At 41.4% G+C, this 23,135-nt stretch overlaps 1 protein-coding gene across 2 annotated transcripts in view; it reads right to left on the bottom strand.

Annotated features, from left to right (window-relative positions):
- Pde9 (phosphodiesterase 9) overlaps positions 1 to 23,135 on the bottom strand; it is a 133,833-nt gene that overhangs the window by 96,024 nt on the left and 14,674 nt on the right. For both annotated transcript variants that reach the window (XM_076789913.1, XM_076789914.1), the window contains exon 3: positions 1,877 to 2,127. The gene's annotated coding sequence lies outside the window, so the exon portion shown is untranslated. The remainder of the gene's footprint in view (positions 1 to 1,876; positions 2,128 to 23,135) is intronic.

Here is a 23,135-nt window from a genome sequence, read left to right as displayed (position 1 = left end):
AAGAAAAAAGAAACACAGAGCTCGAGGTAAGGAAAGTCTTTGATCCCCGAGAGATTATTGGATTGCTTTTTCCTAAGAATTTCGAAGCAGCGAACTAGAAGAATGCGAGAGCCTGTTCTGCTCGGACGAGTGTGTTCAATCGATGAGGATACAACGCGGAAGAAACGATTGCAGAAAGTTCGCGACGAGTAAAGTTTACCCTGCGGTCTCTTTCGCGGGCGCAGAAAGTATTTCCGTCGTCGTGCGCCTTCGCGTTTTCATATCTGCGAACCTTCAAGGAACCAAAAAGAAATTGTCAACTGCATTGCATTTCAATTACACAATAAAAACGCAACAACACGTTGATATGGCAATTCCTCGTGCAAATATTTCGAATTAGTTTGCTTTCTCATTATTCATTTAACACTTGAAACCAGATGATGAGGTCAATGTGTTGCAAGACCTGTATTGTTAACGTACGTCGAGAAGTAATTGTAATTTTTTGGGTTACAGGTTATGAGAAAATGCTTGTTGAAAAAATTGTTGAGACATTTTGGACGTGTCAATATACACTTTCGTTTTCAATAGTGTATAAAGGTACCCATTTCATTTTTAATGTAGCGAGTCATATTTGTTAAATATTTGTGATTTTTTGTGACCTTCATTTCTGAATAATTTTGAGGAGTTGAAACTAATACAACAGTATCTCCAAATTCTCTAAATGTTTTCACTGTTTCGCGTTCGATCTACTCGTGCTTATCATAAATATGCACAAAATGTGCACATATAGACTGTGCAATGAAATAATTGCTACTTAAATGTTCGTTAAATAATTACTCGTTAAATGCCGACTTGAAATGTACGCGTTAGCCTTTTATTTTATATTCATTCATCGTGCGAAGGGAGGGGGAGGATGATTGATTAACACTCAAGTTTGAATTGAGCCAATCAATCAATCGGTTCAGTTAAATTCTGTTTATGCGCGGAACGGAATGAGTAAAACTTCATAACGCTGCGGACCGTTTTTCTCAATCGATTTTTCCGGTAAAGAGCCTTCTGTTCTGTGTAGCGCGAGGCAACACAGAGCATTTCCTGGCCAGTGGAAACCATTTTTAAATCGTCGAGAGCTCTCCATTCCGCCTGGCGCTTCTACGCGAGCTAAGAGAGAACTAACAGCCGGAATACCGGCCCGGCCCGGCCCGACGCCGCAAAAATCCTGGATAAAATCCCGAGGGAGGAATCTGTACGCGTTCTACGAGCATCGTACATTACGGGAAAGCTGCCGGGTGTCTCCGAAAAATGAAGCGAAAAGTCTTTGGAGAAAATTGGCAAGTGCGCAGATACTTCTCATGTAGATCGATCAATAACTAACTGTAGGATTTATATAAAAATGAATTTATTACAATTGCACTCCTAATTCTTGTTACTCTCAAACTCAATTCTCCTTTTTCTAATAATAATTTGTTGCACCATCTCTGCGTTTTTACAATGTTTCGGATATAGTTAATATAGCGCTAGCTTATAAACTATATATATTCTTTACACTGTTCTAATCACTTTTTATAACTAGACTGCGGATCTTTATGCAAACTAAAAATGTTCATACACCATTTGCAAGGAAATGGAGCTCGATAAAAATTTATTAAATATTCCTGATTGTTTGAAAATAATCGTTTCCATATTTTTACATTTTCATCTACCCAGTTTTGTTATGAATTCAAAGAATCTGCTGTGTAGTAATGATCTAATGAGTGCTTATAGACTTCATGATTTATCGTGAGATTTCATGAGACCGGTATTGTTCTGCATTCGCTGTCGATATTAAATCACTTTATAAATTCCTATAATAAGAAATATGACCGACGTTGAAGATTTCCTCGAGGACGTTGCAGCTTACCTTATTTCAGGTCGAAGGTAATTGGCGATGTCCTTCCTTTCCGCGTGCTTCCCTTTTTGTTTACTTATCGACCAACGTTCTCGGTTCCTCTCCTTGTTCTTTATTCTCCACTCGAGCAACTTTAAAAGAGAGCGACGGGTTCGAGGAATTAGCACACTCTTCTGTCGGAAAGCTGCCCGGGATCTCAGACGACGCGTAGAATTTTATTTTCCGTGGAGCCGAGGGCCATGGTTCCCGAATGTTTTGACGACCTGTGGAAAGAACGAGGTTTAATATACGATTAGATTAGATTAGGCTAGACACAATGCCTCCGGCACATTACGTAACTATCTCGGTCAAGAACTTGTTTAGATACTGTAGAGAGAACAGAATCGCTTGTTCGACGCTCTCGCATACGTGGACTGCTGATATTCATCATTGCTTTTGTTACCAAAAAATATTACAGACGATACGTGCTAGCTTCTTGTATTTTTCGAGACTCAATTTACATTTGACATCAACCTCTAAGTTTACGCGTTATATTCTATTACAATATTAGACCAAACTTCCGAAAATCGGACAAATCCGATTAAATTGAAATTTGGTAAATAGGTCCATTTTGCATTAAAACCATGTTTCCCAAAAGGATTTTTGACGACTCAAAAAAATTTGGTTATACTACTGTTATTTCCTACCTTATTCACTACAGCAAATTCTGTACTTTTTAATTGACGGAACACGGTGTTTCAGGACAGAGCCCTTCCCCAAATTCGTCGGTAAGGTAGAAAATGATACTAATGTGATTAAAAAAAAATTGTTCAAAAAGATTAGCGATTCGGTTAGGATTCTATTCGACGGTTGCGTCTTCGATACAGAGGGAAGAATGTACCGTCCGAGATAGGCATTCGATTTCCAATCAACGGATTTTCGTTGACAAACAGGGGACGCTCTTTAAGAAACATTAATTTGCTCTATAAACAGCCACGGCCGTGGCCAGACATCCACTGTTTATTCAGCCCCACGAAGAGGAAAATCCTTGCGAGAAAGTACGTGAGTATCTGCGGAAATCGGACGCAGAAGAAAACTTGTGTAAACACAAAGAGGGCAATTTCGTGCAAGAGCCACGATAGCTGCTATAAAACTGGAAGAAGCCTCCAGCTTCCAGCTCCCGCAGCTTCTCCAATCTTTCGGGGCTGTATTAGCTTACATAATCGTCCACTGTGAAGATATTTCGGGATGGGACGTTTCCATCTAATTAGAAGCTCCGTCTTCACCTTCTTCCCTAATAAGACAGGTAAGCGACGAAACTATACATAAATATATATACAGGGTGGTCCAGTACATATATTATTATCTCCGCTGTTTCAGTACAAGAGTAAAGTTTTTCAGTATCAAGAGAACTACAACATGGCAGTAACAATTTCTCTTCTGGTGAAAGAGTTTCGGAGATGTCAAGGTCGTCACCTTCAATTTTTAAAACAGAAATATATTTTTCTATACATTATCCGATGCAGCTCGTCATTCTCTACAAAAAAAAAGTATGAATCAAAAGCACATGAAATTTTTAGCGGAACTATGGAAATTCCGCCGACTGTTTAAAAGTGGTTTACCGTCAGATTTACTTTTCCCCAGTAGAATTGGTAATTTCGAAACGTGTTTGGACCGACCCAATGGAGCCCCAAGAGAATTTCATTGAAACTCGATGCGGCTACTCGCGACACAGAGACGATGGTGCGGGGATAGTCGGGAAGGATGGGAATGGAGACAGCATAAGAGAGATAAGTAAAGGTGAATGCTGGAGGCTAGAGCTCCGTGCACCCCAAGGTACACAGATCTGAATGAAGCGAACGGGGGGAGAGCGAGAACAGGTAAAAGAGCATTAACCATGAAAAAGGGAGCGAGAAACGGAAGGAAGCCCGGGTCAATTTCGGAGGAGTGCTTTGCAAGAATTAAAAAGGAAGGGGACTCAGAGGTGGAGCGAAAGCGCGGAAAAGGAGAAGCTTGCTCGAATAGAGCGATTTTTCGCGGCAGACATTGGAAGTGGAAAAAGTGGAATATATAGCGGGCAAAGAGGAATGCTGCAACAAACGATTAAAGTAATGAAAGACCAAGAGAATGGAATTACTATGGGTAATTGGGATAAATGGTACGGCGGGGTGAGCATTTCCCGGAACTGTAAAGGGGAAGAAGAAGTGCAGAGAAAATAAGAATAGCTGCGCGCCAGTTTAGGAGAAGAGAACAAATTGGTCTACGATATGCAGATGAGAACTGCAGCGCTGGGACTATGCGTTGGAAAACATACACCGGGTGAAGAAAAACAGAAATATATTGTGGAAGACGGGCAGAGTGACAGAGACATACAAGACTAGTATATGGATCAAAATTAAAAAAAAAAGGAACAGACAAGAAGAGAGAAACGTAGCGGCAAAAGTATGGGAGGTCAAATGTTGAGCACAGAAGAATAAAAAAAGAGGGCGTATATATTATACAGCGACCTCAAACGAATTTTTTAATAACTGTATATTTTTAAATCGTAAGGTTTTAACAATCTTATATTTTTCGGTGCCACTTCGTTAAAAACTTCCCGTTTGTTAACTCGTGTTTCAATTAGTAAAGTGCGCGCTTCAAATACTCTATAATAAAAGAATACAAAGAGGAACGCAGTTTCACCTTGTTAGCGTTGGGACCAAGGACCAAGGAACAAGGTTCGGTTTTACGTCGTTGCCAAGGGGAGACTACAATCTTCAACTTTCACATGATTCACTTCGCAAGAAGTTTTTTAATGTTTCTAGGGGCGATTCAGTCGGTAGCAATTTCGAGGGAAAACAACTCTTTAGCTTCCCACTCGTTACATCGTGCAAAACTGTCCTTGGCAAGAGCCAATAAAAGTTTGTGAAAGTGGAGGTGGTCCCAAGCTTTGAAATCAGACCAAGTTCAGCGTTTTACTATCTCTTTTTGTAAAAATATTACAGTTTAAAATATCGACGATTTTTCGAAAATTTGAAATACTTTTTGGCTCGGCTGTAGGTGTACAAAGATTTCTGGAGAGTAATGTATATTTGTGAGCTTGCAGGATGTAGTCACAGAGTAACTGAAACGTACTCCAGTACGCGCAGGAACAAGTTAATTAAGGACCACCCAGATGCATCTCCTCTGTTTCTGCCGATGTTTCACAACGACCGATGGAAACGTGCCAAGAAGACGCGCAAACGCCGATTCTCTCGTCGGACGTTACGTCTCCGCGTAGCTCGCGACTCTCCTTGAAAGAAACGGCCGGCATGACTCCTCCGGCGGATTCAATTATCGTCGTAAAATAGCAGGCGCTTGTCTTTCGTTGCAATTATCCTGTGTACGTTAAAAGAGCTACCGACAGTTACGGAAGGTAGCTCCGGGCTGCGAGGAAAGAAATTGGAAAAGACTGCGCTCTTTGATGAAAGGTTTTTAATCGCGGATATTGTAAACACGTGGATCCCGAGAGAGCAGAGCCAGCGAAACGAAGCAAACAGATGGTCGGAAGGCTGCGTAGTAATGAAATCATACTGCGAGTGAAACCTGAACTGGATTCGGTGTGGCAGAGGTTTATCTTATGCGATGGTTTTCAGGATGTAAAGATTGAAATGTCCCTTTAACGCTAAACACACCGAGCACGAAGCGTGACTGGTGTGCGCAGCCTTCTAGTGTCTCGGCCATCGTCTATCGCAAGGCTTAGGCACGTTTGCCTCAATAGAGGCAACTCCCCCACCCTAACGGCCGCTGTCCCCTTCCAGTAAGCGTCGTTGCCATGGAGAAAGGACGCGCTTCATGAAAGCAAGGCTGGTGGGGGAAACGAGCGTTTGAGGGGCCACAACCGTGCCCAGCAATCTATTGTCTCACGTTCATCGTGTATTGTCGTTTCTAACAAATGTAAATTAGAAAATATTATTACACATTTTATTAACTATATCCCATGTTCGACACCTCCTATGCAGTAGCTTACGTACACCTGAGAAGCATAGATTTCGTGCTATCATTTTGTCCCGCTTGCGTACCACAAAATTAATATTTTGGATACTGAGCACGTTTTTTACCAATTTTTACTGACCTTACTATTTTTGCTATCTTTTTGCCATACTCGTATTACTAGATTGCATCGAAAGTATAAAACGGACGTTGCTGACCGCACAGTTGCAGTTTTCTAGTGGCGTCCAGACCGAAGACGTTTCGTGGAAGCGGCTCTTCTTATTGCTGAAGCATTCTAGGATATCGCCGGTGGTCCGCCGGTACGTATTGTGCTTTTCGTTTTATTCTGTATCCGCCGAACCACAGACAAAAGGAGGAAGCCGCGGATAAGCGTCCGAAGCGGCGGTAGCGCACAGGATCAGCGGCCGAGGAGTATTTTCAAAAAGAACCGACAACCTCGTACCCCGGCTTTCTCCGAGATTCCTCCAAATTTATTGCTCTTTATCCTCGAAAGATTAACACCGTTTGGTGACAACGGCCGGAGGAACTGCGCGCGGCAATTTATTGCAAAAACAAACTACCGGTCTTAAATCACGTAGGCCAAGCAGGACCGCGAGTTGCAAGTCTACGCGCCCATCCTAGCGATCTTCTACAACTATAGTTGCAGAGTACTGTACGCATAAACATCATTTGTACAGATGCCATCCAAATTGTAAAGGTTCGAGGACATTATTTAAAAACGGACGTACCTGTAACCGCAAAATTTCCAAATACAATAATTTTAAAAATACGTTTTCCACAATAATGTAAGCATGAGAAAATATCTTAGACAAAAGTGAACGATGGATAGCAGGCACTTCACGCTTTAAAATGAGTCTAATTATAGTTTTCACGAGTATAGACAATTCTCGAGAATGGGAATGCCACCGGGCACATGAGGCAACAATGCACGTCCTTAACGATTATTAAAGTACAGACTGGGGAGTCTTTGTGTCACCCATACCTTGGATAATTTCCGAATGTATTTACGCCCTGGACACACAAAGAGGCGAGCAAGTGTGCCAGTTAAACACCGCATTGCCACGACGGACTTCAAAGGGTCCACAAACGGGAACATCGTTCACCGCTGCCTGCACCGGCGAAATCACTGAAATCTGTTGCTTCCCGTTTGCCGCGGCGAAACCCGAAAATTAACCGAAATCGCATAATCGGTCGGGGAAGTTGTGCATCGATGATAGAGCAACTTTATGTCCGAACTATTTTCCGACGCGTCGCACCACGCGTTTCCGACGATTACACGGTACCGTGGCTGTTTGTTTTCGGTTTATTTGCATGGATAGAAATTCGAGGTAACTCGAAAGCGTGACGTCAACGTGGCGCACGTGGAAATTCGCGGCTGCGAGCCCCTACTTTCGTCCACCGCTAAAATAAGTTACAGTTTGACGAAGGAACAACGGTCGGGGAACGCGAGTGACTGACACGAATTGTCCATTGAATGCGGCTTATTTGCCCGGGACTTCAGTTCGTTAGCTCCCCGAACTAGGCCCTCCGCCGATAAATATTTACACATCACCGAATGTGGGTTAACGTTTTGCATATCGCCCCCACGAACGATATTGCCGGCCGAGACAAATGTTATGGATCGAGAGCAGCAACGTGGAAACGTGGCCGTGATAAGAGCTTCCTTTTGCCTCGCAGTCTTAATTGCTCATTCTTATCGCCGCATTGTTCGGCTCGCTGAAATTTCGCCCGAACCGAGCTTCCGGGCTGCGGGTGGACCCACACATATCACGGAATTGTGAATTGTACAGTGGCGAGCGTATACAACGACTCGCGGTAATATTCCACCATTTTCTGAATGGGCGGTAACTTTTTTAACATCGAACCGTACCACCTGGATGTTCTCGAGAAGTTAGAACAATCAGTTTACTGCGTGACTCGAAAAACAAAATTCCGAAAAAATTGCTATTGCTCGGATTTACAGAGAAAATACTGAAAGTTGTTGTTTACCATTTTTTCACGTGAGCCTATACTGATAATTTAAAAAATACGCGGATCTCTGCCAATTACAGTCAACCCTGTTTTTCCTCTCCACCGCATACAAAAAATTTTCTTTAATATGTTGTAAAAAATTTGTTGTTACAGCTATTTATGAAGTTTCTGAATGTTTTGTTTTGTGCGGTCCCTATCTACCGCACAAAAACAGGTTTGACCGTGTACACATTCTGACAATGTGATCCACAGTCTAGTTACAAATACAGCAGTCGCATAATTGATGGCACACGCTCCAGAATACAGTGAATTCTCGATGTATGTCAACAACACGGGTCTTGTCAGCGTCGTGTATCGTCTAGGAGACATACCCTAGCCCTGTTATGTTTACACTCCTCGGCGTCCGAGGCCTCTCCAGCTTCAAGGCCCCTCGCGGGGTATACCCCGCGGTAATGAAAACTTGACAACTTTTACTATTCTTTTTTTTTTCGTATTTCCAACTAGACGCAATTTTCCAAAAATGCCCATTACTCGTCGTCGCAGAAAGGCTAGAATCGATTGGTCAATTCGTAAAAAAAGTAATTCTGATTTAAAGTGTGTACCATCGATTATGTGACCGACTGTATGAACCATTGCGTTTGCATGGCTTTCACGATTAAAGTAGAACAATACAATTGGAAAGTCGAGTTGTTCTTTGAATTGGATCATTTCAGAAATTGTGGGGGAAGCGGGCAAAATGATTTTCATAGAAAAGACTGTCGCCAGCAGTGTGCCTGCATTTCGAAAGGATAAAATGAAACTTTTGTAAAATGATTTCACTGAGAGAGAGAAAGAGAGTTTCTGGACTATTTTCGAAGAGAAAATCAGACAGTGGAAACGATAGGAGCTATTGGTATCTCTGGTATTTAAAAACTCCGATATGAATAATGTCAGTCTAGTGAAATATGCGATGGTTATATCGAACTCATACGATACGATATCGGAAACCCTAGTTTCATGTCTAGACCTGAATCACTTAAAGTTTGCGTGCGGAATACATACCCGGTCTCTTGGGATCTGAAGGAAGCTGTTTCGGACTCGAGAAAATTAATGTAGGCAATCCCCTGGCTAATAGAACCCGATGTAGACAACTATGGATTCGTGAAGCTTGATAAAGATGGTTACAGATTTAAGCAAATCGATCGAGATAACCGCAGACGCGACGAGCTCGATAGAGACAGAACTCGCTACGGTTAGTTTCGAACTCGCAGGGACCAACGACAAACAACCTTGAAGTTTTAGAGCTTGATGCAATCGGCGCTGCAAATTTATTACAACTGACTACCTACAAGCTACTTCGATTCTACAACGTTACACGACTCAGTAATTACAAACATTAGATGAAATCGAGGAATTATAATTGAACGATTTTCGAGGAATTATAATTTAGAATGAAAATTTAAAATTTGTTAAATTTCCCAACAATTTTAAATGTTGTCTAATCAATTTTGCTGTGAATGCATAAAATCCACGATCTAGTCATAAGAATCACCAGCGTGGTTATTAGAATCGGCACACTTTACTTTTTTTACTTTAACAATGTTGATCAAACAAACACGCCACAACAAATGGAAAGCCATTTGCAGAAATAAGTAAAACGAACTTTGCACTTTAAGCAACGCGAATTCAACGCGTTCACTGCCAGTGTCACGCATACATGTGACGATTTTGCATTTCACCCAAAGAAAGAATCACATGAATTTTGTGCTAATTGTCATTTAAAATTAGAATTGTTGGGAGAATTCATAACTTTTGTAATTCATTCCTTAAGAACGTCTAATTTAATACGTTGATAGGTATGCTCATAATGTACCCAGGATTTCCTCGAGCCTAAGGATAGCCGGCGCCGATATGTATTAATCCTTTGTACGAAAACCCATTTTAAGCTAACAGAGCTAACAACTCAAAGCCATTTGCGGCCACGGCAGATTAGAATTAAGCGCACTACGCGTGTATGCTCATAATATTACAGTGAATTTTCAGCAGAGCCACAACCAGCATTCTACGTAAAGCATATCGAATAAAGATCCTCGTGGCATGCACTGTGAATCATTTTTTCAATTTCGCTTTCTCTCTTTCCGGCAAAAATAACGTGTAGCTTCTGTTAACCTGTATTTTTCTCTTAGGAGAAAAATGAAGACTTTTGCCTTATTTTGGATTTACTTAAAAATTGCTGCATAATCCGAAAAGCTTATCGTGCTGCACTCTCGAAAATGGTTGGCTGGTGAAAGGTGAACGTCAGACGGAATCTGAAAAGTCCGTAGCCATTCGTGCGACTCTACTTCTTCCATCACGACATTCCGGTGAAATACTTATTCAAATTCGATTCCGAGCTCGATAACTAGCCTCGCTGGCTCTTGAAGGGCGGCTTTCTACTCCCCGAGAAGAGCCGTATATCTTTCGCGGCGTATGGATATTGTCTAGCCACACACGTGTGCGTATGTGTGCGTGTGTGTGTGTGTGTGTGTGTGTGTGCCTGGAATTCCCACGAGTGAATGATCGCAGCAAGGATTCTTCGGATTCCCAGAATCCTGTGTCCGCATCTCTATTTCCGGCCGCAGACGTCTAAATTCCTTGGAAACCGCAAACACTACTTCGCAGACGTTTTGCGGAGGCTTACGAACGTTTCCGCCGTTTTCGAAAGTGTAACAAAAAGCAAAATTCGACGTAGATTACGTACTATACGGCATACCGGGTCTCTCGTATTTTCCGGAGAATACAGGGCGAGTAATTCTCGTAATTCAATAATAAAAAATCGAGCGTATCGGTTCACGCCACGCAGCTTTCGAATAAATGAAAGTTGTTTGCTTTGAAAATTGTTTTCCTTTCCGCTAACGAAAATAGCGATTCACGTGGTGCAACGCGATATTCCCGTTATGTGTGTTTCGCACGCTTCGAACATTCTGCGCGAGAAACTGAATAGAATATTTTCTGACAGCGGCTGTCCGAGGCAATGCACATAGGAAGTTGGAAACGATCACGTCGAGAGTTTATTGCGCGCTCAAAGCACGGCAATTTTCGCGTAGTAATTAGCGAGCCGAACGAGTTTCGATTCTCCACGCATGAACTTGAATGTAACTTCAGTTTTTGCGGAGTTATCGACGCGACTCATTTGCCCCGAACGTTCGTTCGTCGGGTATTACTCGCGTCCTTGAATCTCGCGCGGTCTCGATGAAATACCATTCCATTTTCTTCGCATTTCACGATTCTTTCACATTCCTCGCTGGTACTTTCGGTAAATGAATGACTGATTTCACATACAATCGCTTATTCATGCGATCCTCATAAATGAATCATTGTGCATTCGCTCGGCCTTTATAGGGGCTGACAACAACGTTTTGTTTCAATGACAATTACGCTCGCTTGCAATCGGTATTCGTTCACCTTGATCAGCGGTGTCCAGCGCTCAAGGAGACCTTAGGAATTTCACTGCGATCCTAATTTTCATCCTTTCGAGTTTACCCTATTCTTCCGCAACTCGCAATTACTTTCGTAATTCATTTCCTCTCGAAGTCAGAGAAAATGTACACCTGCGGTGGACAGGTAAATTATCATAACAACAATACAAAAAACTCGGGAATTTAGGCAAGTGGCTCGAATAATTTCACCACCTACTGTATATTTAAGAAAATATTTTACCACAAATAAAACCGTGAAGAATGATCATAAAAATACTATCTCATTAATACTATTCAAATTGCATATTAAATGTTGCAAGTGAAGGATTTAGATAGCTATCATGGACCACTCTATATTACCAATTATTCGTTCGACAAGATAGGCATTCCAAGTTATCTGATTCCTGCTTATATCATGAAATTGTATCCGCCAATGTTACGTAAACTAAAAAATATATCATAGAAATGATAGTTCGACAATAACGTAACAACCTCCGTCGTATTGCAACACGCAGATTATATTTTAAACTGGGCTGCATATAAGAAGCATCCTATCAATAATGCGAATTTTACTTCATATTTTTATAAGACAAGAAACAGAAAATGACCAGAATCATTAGTCTTTCGTATATATATATATATATATATATAATTGAATGGACTGTTAAAAATGAAAAGAAACAAGAACGCTAATAGTTATGTTTAGTATTTTAATATTCAAAAGCATGAAAAAGTCGCGTTACTTATGGGATGACCTGGTGCATTTAAAAATCAGTATAATTAACATAGGCAAAGTAATTGATTCCCTTGTCGCGTGAGTAGAATTTTGATCTTCCTAAGAAGGTGAATGAATTTTGACCGGTATATCATCTTTATCGCTGGACGGAAGCTCGTTCGATCGTTGAATTTTCTGCCAAGAGGACTGGGAAGACGTTTACGGGCGGCGTTGCACGTCGCTTTGCATAATGTATTCCACTACGAAACGTATAATACGCGTCTAAGAATAAAGATATTCGAAAGCGTTTAATCTACCGAACCGGTCGCGTATAAAAACAGTAGGCCGTTTCCTGTCCGTCCCGCAATAACAAAGCTTCGACCGCGTTGTCTCTTTTAGGGAACTGCGAGAGCTTACCGGCAACCAGAACGAATTGGATTTGGATATTGGGGGCGCTCCAAGAACAGAAAAACTTCCGAAGAACAAGTTCTACGGTAACCCAATTCCAACACGAGTAATTTAACCGAGCAAGGTTTTTTTTAAATATTCGAAATATTTTCTTCGGGAAGCTAACTAGGTAGCATATCAAGATCTTTAGTTCTAAAAACAATTGTACACTGATCTTCTGTTACTGCAATAATTCAATTATTTATTTCTAACTCTAGGAATTAAATAGAAATTTTTGTATCACTTCACGACAAAAAAAAGGGTAGGTCATTCCGTTGAAAAAAAATGTTACTGTTTGTAAGATCTCGGAAAATATGCCCTTGAGATAACCTTCTCAAGGAATAACTTTCTCCCCGAACATGTTCTTTTTGTATAGATAACAGTTATTAGGGGTGGAAGAGTTAAATGAGACGTCCTGTATAGGAGGGACAAATTCTTTTTGATAACAGAGATCTGTACGGTTTTGTCACCGAACGGAGGCACTATCGATTTCTAAAAGGCGAAGAAAGGAGATCCGAACAGAATGAACTCGGGTCGAGAGGGTCAGGTAATGAGAAAAACTCGAAGTGTTCTCCTCGGCCACTTGAAATTTTCGCTGAGATGACTGGTCGCTCGCCACCCATGAAAATTCCGAGGAGCGTCTAATGGCACTTTAACGATCGATCTCGACTCGGCGTACAGATGAAAACATTACCGGCGTGTATCACTGACCTTCGTACCGAATGAAACCTCCATGCATGTAACCTAAATACAGACGATCGCCAAACGAGCAACGAGACAATTAAGCCTGCCGGAAGTCGTACGAATAGCTGCTCAAAATCTAATTGACACACAACGGTGGCACACACGATTCGCCTTCTCTCTTAATTACATTCCAACGTGGCGGCCGACAGGCACGCATCTAGCATTACTTTTGGGCCTCCTCGGCCAACTCTTCGGCTTGACGACGCTGACAAATGATAATAAATTTCATAAAATAATTTCTAGAACAAACTAAATTATTTAGAGTTAGATGCCTAAGGTTTCCAATAAAATTTACGAAGGGATTCGACATACAGCTGCTTCAAAAAGTAATTTGAACATTGAGTTCCGAATTTTCAAAACATTTCGTTTTAGTCAATTTATCGTTTTTTCTCGAATATGCTACAAATTTGCTTAAAAGCATTAGAACAGTTTTTTCGTAACTGAATGTACTATAGATTAGGGCTAACTGAAGCATAATAATTGCTTCGCCATATCCAGTGTCGTTATTCGCGACACCCAATTCTGAAAAATTGTTAACAGCGGTGGTGTTATATCACCAGCGGCATGGAAACACGGTCTCCGTTTGAATGGAACATATTGAGACCGGAAACGGCTGCATGCAGTCTTGAGCAGACTTTATATTTCCGTCGACGAGCTGACTGAATAGCGTATATTTACATTGACATTTGAGCGATGTACTTTTCAACATTGTGTCGCGAACATTACACAGCGTTACGTCCCAGAAAATTAAACCGGCGACCCCTCGTGTAAAAATAAAACGTAAACGTCAACTGAGACTGAATTGACGCTCAGTTTTGAAAGAGCTTCGATTCAATGCGGAAAAAGCGCGACGCGGCACACCTTTCACTCGTTAGTTAGTTTTTCGTTGTCGAGGGGAAACCTGTCTTTTCAACTGCTCTTCGCAGCACGTCGCTCGTCATAATAACTCATTTAAAAAAACCTCATTTTAGGTCCGCGGAATTGAAGACTGTGCTATTGTAAAGCGAAAACGCGTTTAACCTTATAATATCGAGTCTGACTCGTGGTGAAGATTTCGAACACAATCCGCTAGATGTGGATGTCGTCGAGCCTTTGTGCAAAATAAAAATTGTCTGCATCAATAAACACGAGCCGAACAAAAATGCCATTCTTCCTTTAGTAATTTCAACGCGATGAAAGTAATACGCGGATATTCTTGACCCTTAAGTGGACCTTTTTAGAACTGCAATGATTCAATTGTTCAATTGTATCGCTTGTTTAATAATTTCCTACATAAGTGATTTTACAGCTAATATTCGTCTAAAATGAATTATATCACTTGTTTAATAATTGCCTGCAAAAGTGATTCTACAGCTAATGTTCGTCTAAAATGAATTATATCACTTGTTTAATAATTGCCTACAAAAGTGATTTTGCAGCTAATATTCGTCTAAAATTAATCCCCGACTAAACTGTAGAACCTCTGAACTACAAAATCCTTTTGACCTCTATCGATCAGAGTAATCCCAGCTTAAAATAGACCCCGAAAATGCAGTTTACCAAAGAAATAATGCGGCAAATCAATGGTCATTATAAACAGCTATTGATTGAAATTCGACGTAATGCGGAATTCATCCTGCATCTATCGTGTGCACGCATCCTAAACATTTCACGTTATCCTAGATTATTTAGATCGTATCAATGTGTCAAATTTGTTATCCAACAAACGCCGATGTCTCATTTAACGGGACGATAACGCATCATTCTGAACATGGAGCGCTTATTTCATTATGCGTTTCGCGTTAGGCAATACGTTAATACAATCCCTCGCATAATAAAGCTAAATTGAAAATCAGTTGGCACACGGGTAAATAAACTGTTATGGATTTCTCGTTCAATTTCAGATTCAAGGCATGTCTATCATTGACGAATCGCTAAACAATAATTATTCTACATGACATTTTTTGGTGAGTGCAAAATAGTTTTATAAAATACGAAGGAAAACAGCGAAATTCTGGATAGTTTACAATTAGATGTATTGTACAGTCGAACAAAAAAATTTGAAAAACTTTACACTCATAAACGCATAAAATCCGTTTCTTTCCTTCACAAAGTTAACAAGTCTACGCGTCTACATTCTTATATTCTTTCAGTTTATCTACTTACTATACTCTTTTTTAATTTCTTCTAGTAATCACAGTTAGTAAACGCATAAAATCTAGAATACACGCCAAGTGTTTGCTAATGACGTCTATTAATTAATCCCAGATAGCAGGCGACCGAGACACCGATAACGCATAAAATCTTGACACGACAGTAAATTTCGAGCGCGACATTTTAAGACGCGCTCGAGCATCCCGATAATGATCCAGAAGTTCCGGTGGTAGTTTTCCAAGTGGAAACGAGCGATGCTAGAGAAACGAAGGATCAAACTACTATAGGTAACACGAAATGGAAGTTTCAATTTCCACGCGAACAGGCTGAACTAGAAGAGCGTCTCGCTGAGCGAACCACCACCTTGCTGACGATTATGGATGACCACATTCGACGTCTTTATAAAAAAAAAGATCCTGCTTCGAGTTAATTATTTTTTCAACGGGAGCAACGGCGATATGACACGTAAAGCTGTGTCCACAACCTTTTGTCGGTCGCCTCCTGTTGCCTTCCGGTACAAGAAGAAGATGGCCGCAGCTGGAGGCACAACCGGAAGTGGTATGATTCCGCGCAAAAAAGACTAAGTGGACAATGTAGAATAAAATTATTTTAGAGTACTTGGCTACTCGGTGTGCACAAACGCACTGTACCCGACGAGACGCGATCCGTGTTCGTAAAGGATTAATGAAACGACGCCCTGTAATAGCAAGCGCATTAATATTTAATCGCGACACGAAATTCCTAATAGTCTGCGTGGCATTAAGCGGCTCGGAACAGACACTTACGTTTCGTTTTCAATTAATTCCCGGTGGTCCGACAAACCGTGCATTAACTATTCTCGTTCGAGAGTTACCCGCACGGACAATGATTGTTTAGCTAAATACATACACGTATACATATAGACTCCTCTGTTTCCATTAACGGCAGCATCGCACGCGCCAAGACATAAAGTGCCTGCGCCACGCACGAACACTATCCACCGCGCGTTACCGCCAAGGGAGCAAAGGGAGAGTCGAAGTTCTCTGAGCAAGCAGCCATCCATAATCTAGTTATAATTCATAAGTGTGAGACTGTAGATATCTTGCGCGGCCTTGCATTATACAAGACAGGCCGGAGTTATTACCTCTTAATTATAGCAGTGCTTCGAATACTTGCGCCGCTATTCAATGAATTACAAGAATCCGCGTATCGCTGTACAAGCCGATTTGATGGCTATGCGCCTCACTTATCTCGTAATGACACAGTGCTGGGCAAAGTAATCAGAGACTTTACGTATTTATATATTTTGTATACAGGGTGTCTCACAGAAAATTCGAATCATCGTTATTAGAATACTTTAAATAACGTGCGCTATCTTTTTTCGCCACGCAGTGTATGTCAAGACATTGCTGTATTGAAACATTTGCGCAGATAATGGCTTCCATATCTCTTTTTGGAGTGACGCTGAATCCGTCAAGTGTTATTCAACATAATGAGTTCCGATTCGATTATATTTAGATTGCGCTTCAAACTATTTAAATTCTCGACGGACTGTTGCATTGTGTGTCCGACGCAGAAACGCAAGGACCCAAACATCGAAACGCAATATATGTCGACGCCGGATCGTGCTGGGCCACCGCTTATGCGCAACGTGCGTCAGAGGGTGCGTATAATTGGCAATGGAATATTATTATTGCTCGACGTGACCTGTCGCTGACCAAGGGAATTAACAATCGGAGAGACAAAGAGAAGGAGGAAGACAGAGAAGCTGGCAGGAATCATTGTCCGAGGGTGCATTCGTGAAACGAGATTTGCGTGATTGCGCGGAAAGCTTATGAAATTCCATGCCAATCGTGCGCAAAGCGTGATCAACGAAGTAGAGGTACAATAGGCACGCAAACAATGCTATAAAAAAGAACTTGAGGAAATATTCTGTGAAGTTTGAATTTAATTTAATGGAAAAGTGGGAACTTGTAATTTTATTAAATTGAAAATAATATATAGGTGTTCTTAAAATTTCCGTTTTAAACTTCACCTTCCCATTTTTATAATAAACGTATAAAATCAGCTGTCGACTGCACGAGAATTAAATGAACAGGAAAGTAACATTATTCGGTAGAGATTGTTTGCAGTTCGTGTAATTCGAATTGTGAAATTAATATGACAAGACAAATTCGGATGTAAAAGTGAACAGATGTAGGTGTCAAATTAGGGTCGAGGAAAGAATTACTCCCGGAGGAATAGCAACGCCATTGCGCCTTGAGACGTGGCACGTCGATGCACCTGCGAGCTCACCGTACATCTCGTTCCTCAATGATCAATAACTTGAACCATTCTCGTCCGTAGCTATCAACTTGGCGAATCTTAGGTTAGTTTCCTTCATCTCCTGCGTCCAATCTAGAGAAATTCTATTCCGACCTTCCTCCTACAGTAAATACACGAATGCTCGCTTATCACGTAAACATCTACCATTACTTGCCATGATTATTTATACTGTTTGGCATTGGGCTTCCATCTGTCTAAAGCAATACACACCGTCGAAATTTATAGATAAATTCTTCCAGCTAATTCTTCAGCATGTTCTCTCAATTTCATTACCAGCACCATTAATCTGTTAATTAGGACTGATCGGTGCACTGGGAAACAGTTTTACTGTGCCGAGAACGAGTTAAAGTTAATACATAATTTTTTATTTTCACTCGGGAACAAGGTCAAGCCGCACAGGTACCCTCATCCGAGATCATCGGTCCCGACAGACCGTATTATTACGGGTACCCATAAGTAATCAATTATTTGCAAAGAATTTGTTTTTCGATCGTTGAAGAGGAAACACGTATCCTTTTACAGTTTTCGATAAAGCAGCCAGTGTTCAAAATATTCTAAAAAGTATAATTTTTTTTACAACCCTGTAATAAAATGGCGGCGTCCGTACCTTCCGAGGATCATATTCGTCATTGCATACTTTTTCATTTTCATGCGGGATTTAATGCAACGGTAACAACAGAGAAAATTTGCGATGTTTATGGAGATGTATCGAAGGTCAACAAGTGTCAACGTTGGTTCAGGAGGTTTGCTGCCGGTGATTGTGATCTCTCTGACAGGTCTCGAAGTGGAGGACCAGTTGAATTTGATAATGACTCCCTAAAATCTCTAGTGGAAGCTGATCCAAAATTAAGTATACAAGAATTATCGAAAAGCCTTGGGTCCACATGGTCAACTATACAAAGGCACCTACACGAAATGGGAAAGGCATATAGGCAAGGAATATGGGTACCGCATCGATTATCCGAGACCAACAAGAATATTCGTCGATCAATTAGCATTTCATTGCTATCCAGATTTCGTAGAGATCCATTCCTTAGCAGAATCGTTACCGGAGATGAAAAATGGATTCTTTATGATAACATAAAGCGTTCGAAGCAATGGCTTTCCGCAATTCAAACCGCAATATCAACCCCTAAGCCTAGCTTATCACTAAGAAAGGTGTTACTGTGCATTTGGTGGGACTGTCGTGGCATAATTCACTTTGAGTTGTTGAAACCTGAAGAAACAGTTATTGCTGAATTGTATTGTCAGCAATTACAACGGCTGTATTCAGAACTATTGAAAAAGAGGGCATCTTTAGTCCACAAAATAGGTGTAATACTGCAAATTGACCATGCCCGGCCCCTTACAGCGAAACACACTCAGGAAAAAATCAAAGAATTGCAATGGGAAGTTTTACCGCGCCCCCGTACTCACCGGATATTGCACCCTATGATCTTTTCAGATCTCTGGAGCATTATTTAAAAAATAAAACATTCTGTAGAAGATGTAAGGAGGCACCTCGAGTCATATTTTGCTTCACAAACTCTGGATTTCTATAAGAGGGGGATTGAAAATTTGCAGGAAAGATGGCACACTGTCCTTGATAATGATGGAGATTATATAATAAATTAAGAAACAAAAACTTGAATTTACTACAAAGTTTGTTTTAGATTCCAAAATAATGGATTACTTATGGATCCCGCTAATATATCGGAATAAAACTGAATTAGTGAAATATCGGTGTGGTTCAGAAATAGGAATATTTCGGCATACGCCTAGAACTCGCAGGAGTCCGAGGGTCACACAATGCTACGGGGCGTGCGGCGTGCCAGCTGCTATATTTTTATGAAGTTTTCGAGGTTGCCGGTTTGCGAGTGTTAAACACGTGTTAAAGGACGTCGCTATGGAACACATACGCGTGCGCGCGTGCCGCCTACGAAAGCGGTTGCGAAACGAGAAATTTGTAATACCCCGACCCGGTGGGGAATGGTATCGTCTCGTAATTCTGGTGGCGGATTACGTATCGCAGCCACACTATCCCGGGGCCTCTTTCATTTCGTGCAGGTAATTTTTGCGATCGTCAGGGTAGAGGAGGGCGAGGGAGAAGGAAGAAGGAAGGAAAGAAAGGTAGAAAGGTTCGAGCCAGCATGTGGCCGTGGTGCTCGTAAATTTCAGGGCTGCCAGCGATGGGCACGTTTTTACGAGCACAGGAGTGTCGGATAAACGTGGCTCCTAATGTGGGCCTAAACCGAATTATGCGAATTAGAGGCCGGCCATGGACAGATAATGGCCCCCCCTCGGAAACCGAGCAATCCCCTACCACACCTTCTCGTCTTCCCGCAGCTTTTACACAGGAGATTAAACGTTATTAATGACTGCGACACCGGTGCGCGTGCAACACTGTTGTTCCCCCTTCCCTCGCCCCCACTTCGGTGCTATAACATCATCGTTTACGCATTGATTAAACCGTTTCACTTTCCTTTTTTCTTTCTTTCTTTTAATCAATCGTGGGACGTGATTGCGCGGTTTCCGTTATTCAGATTTTACGCGTAACGATCGAATTTATTTGGTCACTAGCTGTAACGTTACAGTAACGAGAATATCTCGTTTAATGACAGTCAAATTACATTCCCCAGAAATATTCGCAACTTCGAAACGGTTACGGAAACTGAAGCTGGAAGATTCAATCCGATCAAGCTAATTAGGTGTTTAACTCTTAATGGGATGCGTTCGAATGTGTCATAACTAGACTGTGGATTTTATGAGAAAAATGGATGGATCAAAATACAAATGTGAGAACACACTAAAAGAGTTTAAACATGTCAAAATATTGTCCAAAAAATCTGGTAACCAAGATATTTGTTAATTAAGTGTATTAACTCCTTATATTGCGACTTTTAAATTTTGTGTCGGAACAATTACGATGCTTGGTTCGCGTAAATCTGGATTAATATCACGGCGGCTCGTTCGTCTCCCGGCACCAGTGTCCGTTCAATAAACAACTCGAGCGACGAAACCTTCCGACGGTAAACATTAGAAATATCGGTATGGAAATGCCCGGCAACAGAGTCTCCGTAGCGTGTGTGTATCGCGACTGGAGTCCTCGTGTAACACGACGTATCGAGTTTGCGGAGTTTACTCGTGTCCCGATATACGTGGAACTCGGGCTGCTTCCCAGTTCCTGAGAGCAATTACTCCTGTCTACCATAATTACGCGACGTTGCACCGGCGTTACGAGGTACTCGAACGTCGCTAGATAAGGTCGGGACACGTCTTTCCCCCCCTCATCGTCCCCGATCCTCTCTGACCACCGCTATGTTTCATACTCGTCCTTTTATAGACAGGAGTGTTATAACTGACGGTGTCCCGATCGATATACTGTCAGCATAAATCGATAGTAAATAAGGAACTTGTTACAGAGCGCAGCCCCTTAACAACATAGATCGTGTGCGATGAACACACTGCGGTTTCGTGCATTCATGACAAAAAACGAGCGGGTGCAATTAAAAGCAGCAGACAGATTAAAATAATTCAACGCAAGGTTTACGGAGCACTAAAAATGACTATTTTACGTTACTTTATAAAAATAACAAGAATGCCCAAATTTTTAGCCATTTTTTTTTTTTTTTTTTTTAATAACATAGACCCAAAGAAATAAATTCGTTGAATAATTCCTCGTGGATGTGTCTTAGAATCTTAATTAAAAATATTAGAACCCGTCATTCTGACGGGTCCTGTAAACCTAGCGTTAAGAATATCAATATGTATTAATTTTAGCTTGTTAACCAGGTATTATGTCGGCAGAAATACTCTACAGAGTAAATAGTTTGAAGATGATTTAATGAACGGTGGCAATATAAAGTTTGCTTCTTATCATTCATATTAGAACGGCTCGTAATAACTTGTTTGCTCGCGAATAATTCTAGACTCGCAGGATATCAGGCATTTCTGTGTAGCGTGTATCGTAAAGGAACATAACCGAACCGTGTTTGGTCGTAACCGGAGACTAACAATCTAGGTTTATTCCACAAACGTGCTCCGAACCTGTGGCCAGAGTTTATTCACGATGCGATCATACGGCGAAAGCAAACTCGGGCAAACACTTTGCTCGTAACGCGGTTTCTCTGTATGCTAGCTTCTAATAATACTACTACCAATATGGCGGTGGTCGCGTTAAATTGTCTTTCGTAGGAAACCACGGGGCCATTGTCGCCGTTTCATGACGGTTGATCGGTTGCCCGAAGCTGTAAAGGGACTCGAATAAAAACCATAAGTGGAAAATATAGAGTACAATATTTTCGCTAAACATTTACGAAGAAAGACCCCGTTCATCGCTTATCGTTTTTAATTATTACAAATGTTGTTTGCCATACACTGTTTTCCCAATTTTCTAGTGCAACTTTACAAGTCGACATCTTGTTCTGTCGAAAAGTCACAGCATTTGATAGGCTTCGCGAAATACGAAGTTTTATTCCCTATTTTCGAGCTTGAAGCCAAGCAAAAAAGTAGTCACACGAAGACAACGTGAAACTCATAAGTTCGAAGCAAATCGATCTCGTCTACTTCCAAACACCAACTTATTAAACAATGAACCTTCGGGAATATTTCTTCACGTGGGCTGCTAACATTTTCAAACTACCGTCCCGAGTTGAACCGATAGAGTTGTACCAGTACGAGGATAACGCGCACAATGTCGGGTGCAAGTAGAAACAGTCACTAATGGGCAGACCAAGTCAGTAAAGTTTGAACCGTTCGAAGTTGGAATGTTCAAACTTCGATTGTACCACACATTTCATAGAATTTTGTTATTACTGTCTCACGGCTATAAGAGAGGCTGGGAGTAGTTGATTAATGAGGTTAGTTCACTAATTGTCTTTAATTATATCGAACAGTAGATGGTGCTTTTATTCGCGATATTGAAATATATGAACGGCTAACTGGGTCGTCGTTTGACGTGTCATCGTGAAATAAAAATTTTTATTTGCCGGCCGTGAGCGAATATTTTTATTCCGACTATTTAGGAGTTATAACTATTGGGCAAAACTTCGGGCAAAACGAAACGAGACGGGAATTCGTCGGCGCGACGAAGCCGCGGAAAAGAAAATACCGGTAGAAGGATAGAAAGCAATAAGAAGAGACGAGGCTGAAACGAAGACACGGAGAGGAAAGAGAACAAGTCGTCGAGGAGAAGGACGGGAAGAAGGACACGGCGGAGGAGGTCGACACGTGATGCTGGATGCTGGATGAGGACGAGAGCCAAGTGGAATGCAAGAATGCATCCGGCACACCTGCTTCGGGGCATCGGCTCAAACCGATCGTGAGACAGTCTGGCCCATGATCATGCGAACCTGAAGAATCCTCCGCCGACGTGTGGGTGACGCTCGCATGACCGTATCCTCTGATCAAAGGACACTATCTAACGACTCGAAAGAGATCACGAGACCGAATGACACTAACAACGAAAAGACGATGTAAACAACATCTCGGAATTTTCACATATATAAAACAAACGCACAACTATAAATGATGTCTCAAGATAAATATGCCCCGCGTCTTTACGAAGAAGAATACGCAGGTGTTTAGTTGG

This window comes from Halictus rubicundus, chromosome 6 (assembly GCF_050948215.1).
Source record: "Halictus rubicundus isolate RS-2024b chromosome 6, iyHalRubi1_principal, whole genome shotgun sequence".
In the NCBI taxonomy this organism is placed as follows: Eukaryota; Metazoa; Arthropoda; class Insecta; order Hymenoptera; family Halictidae; genus Halictus; species Halictus rubicundus.
The sequence above is the reverse complement of the archived record's forward strand: the minus strand, read 5'-3'. Positions and strand labels throughout refer to the sequence as shown.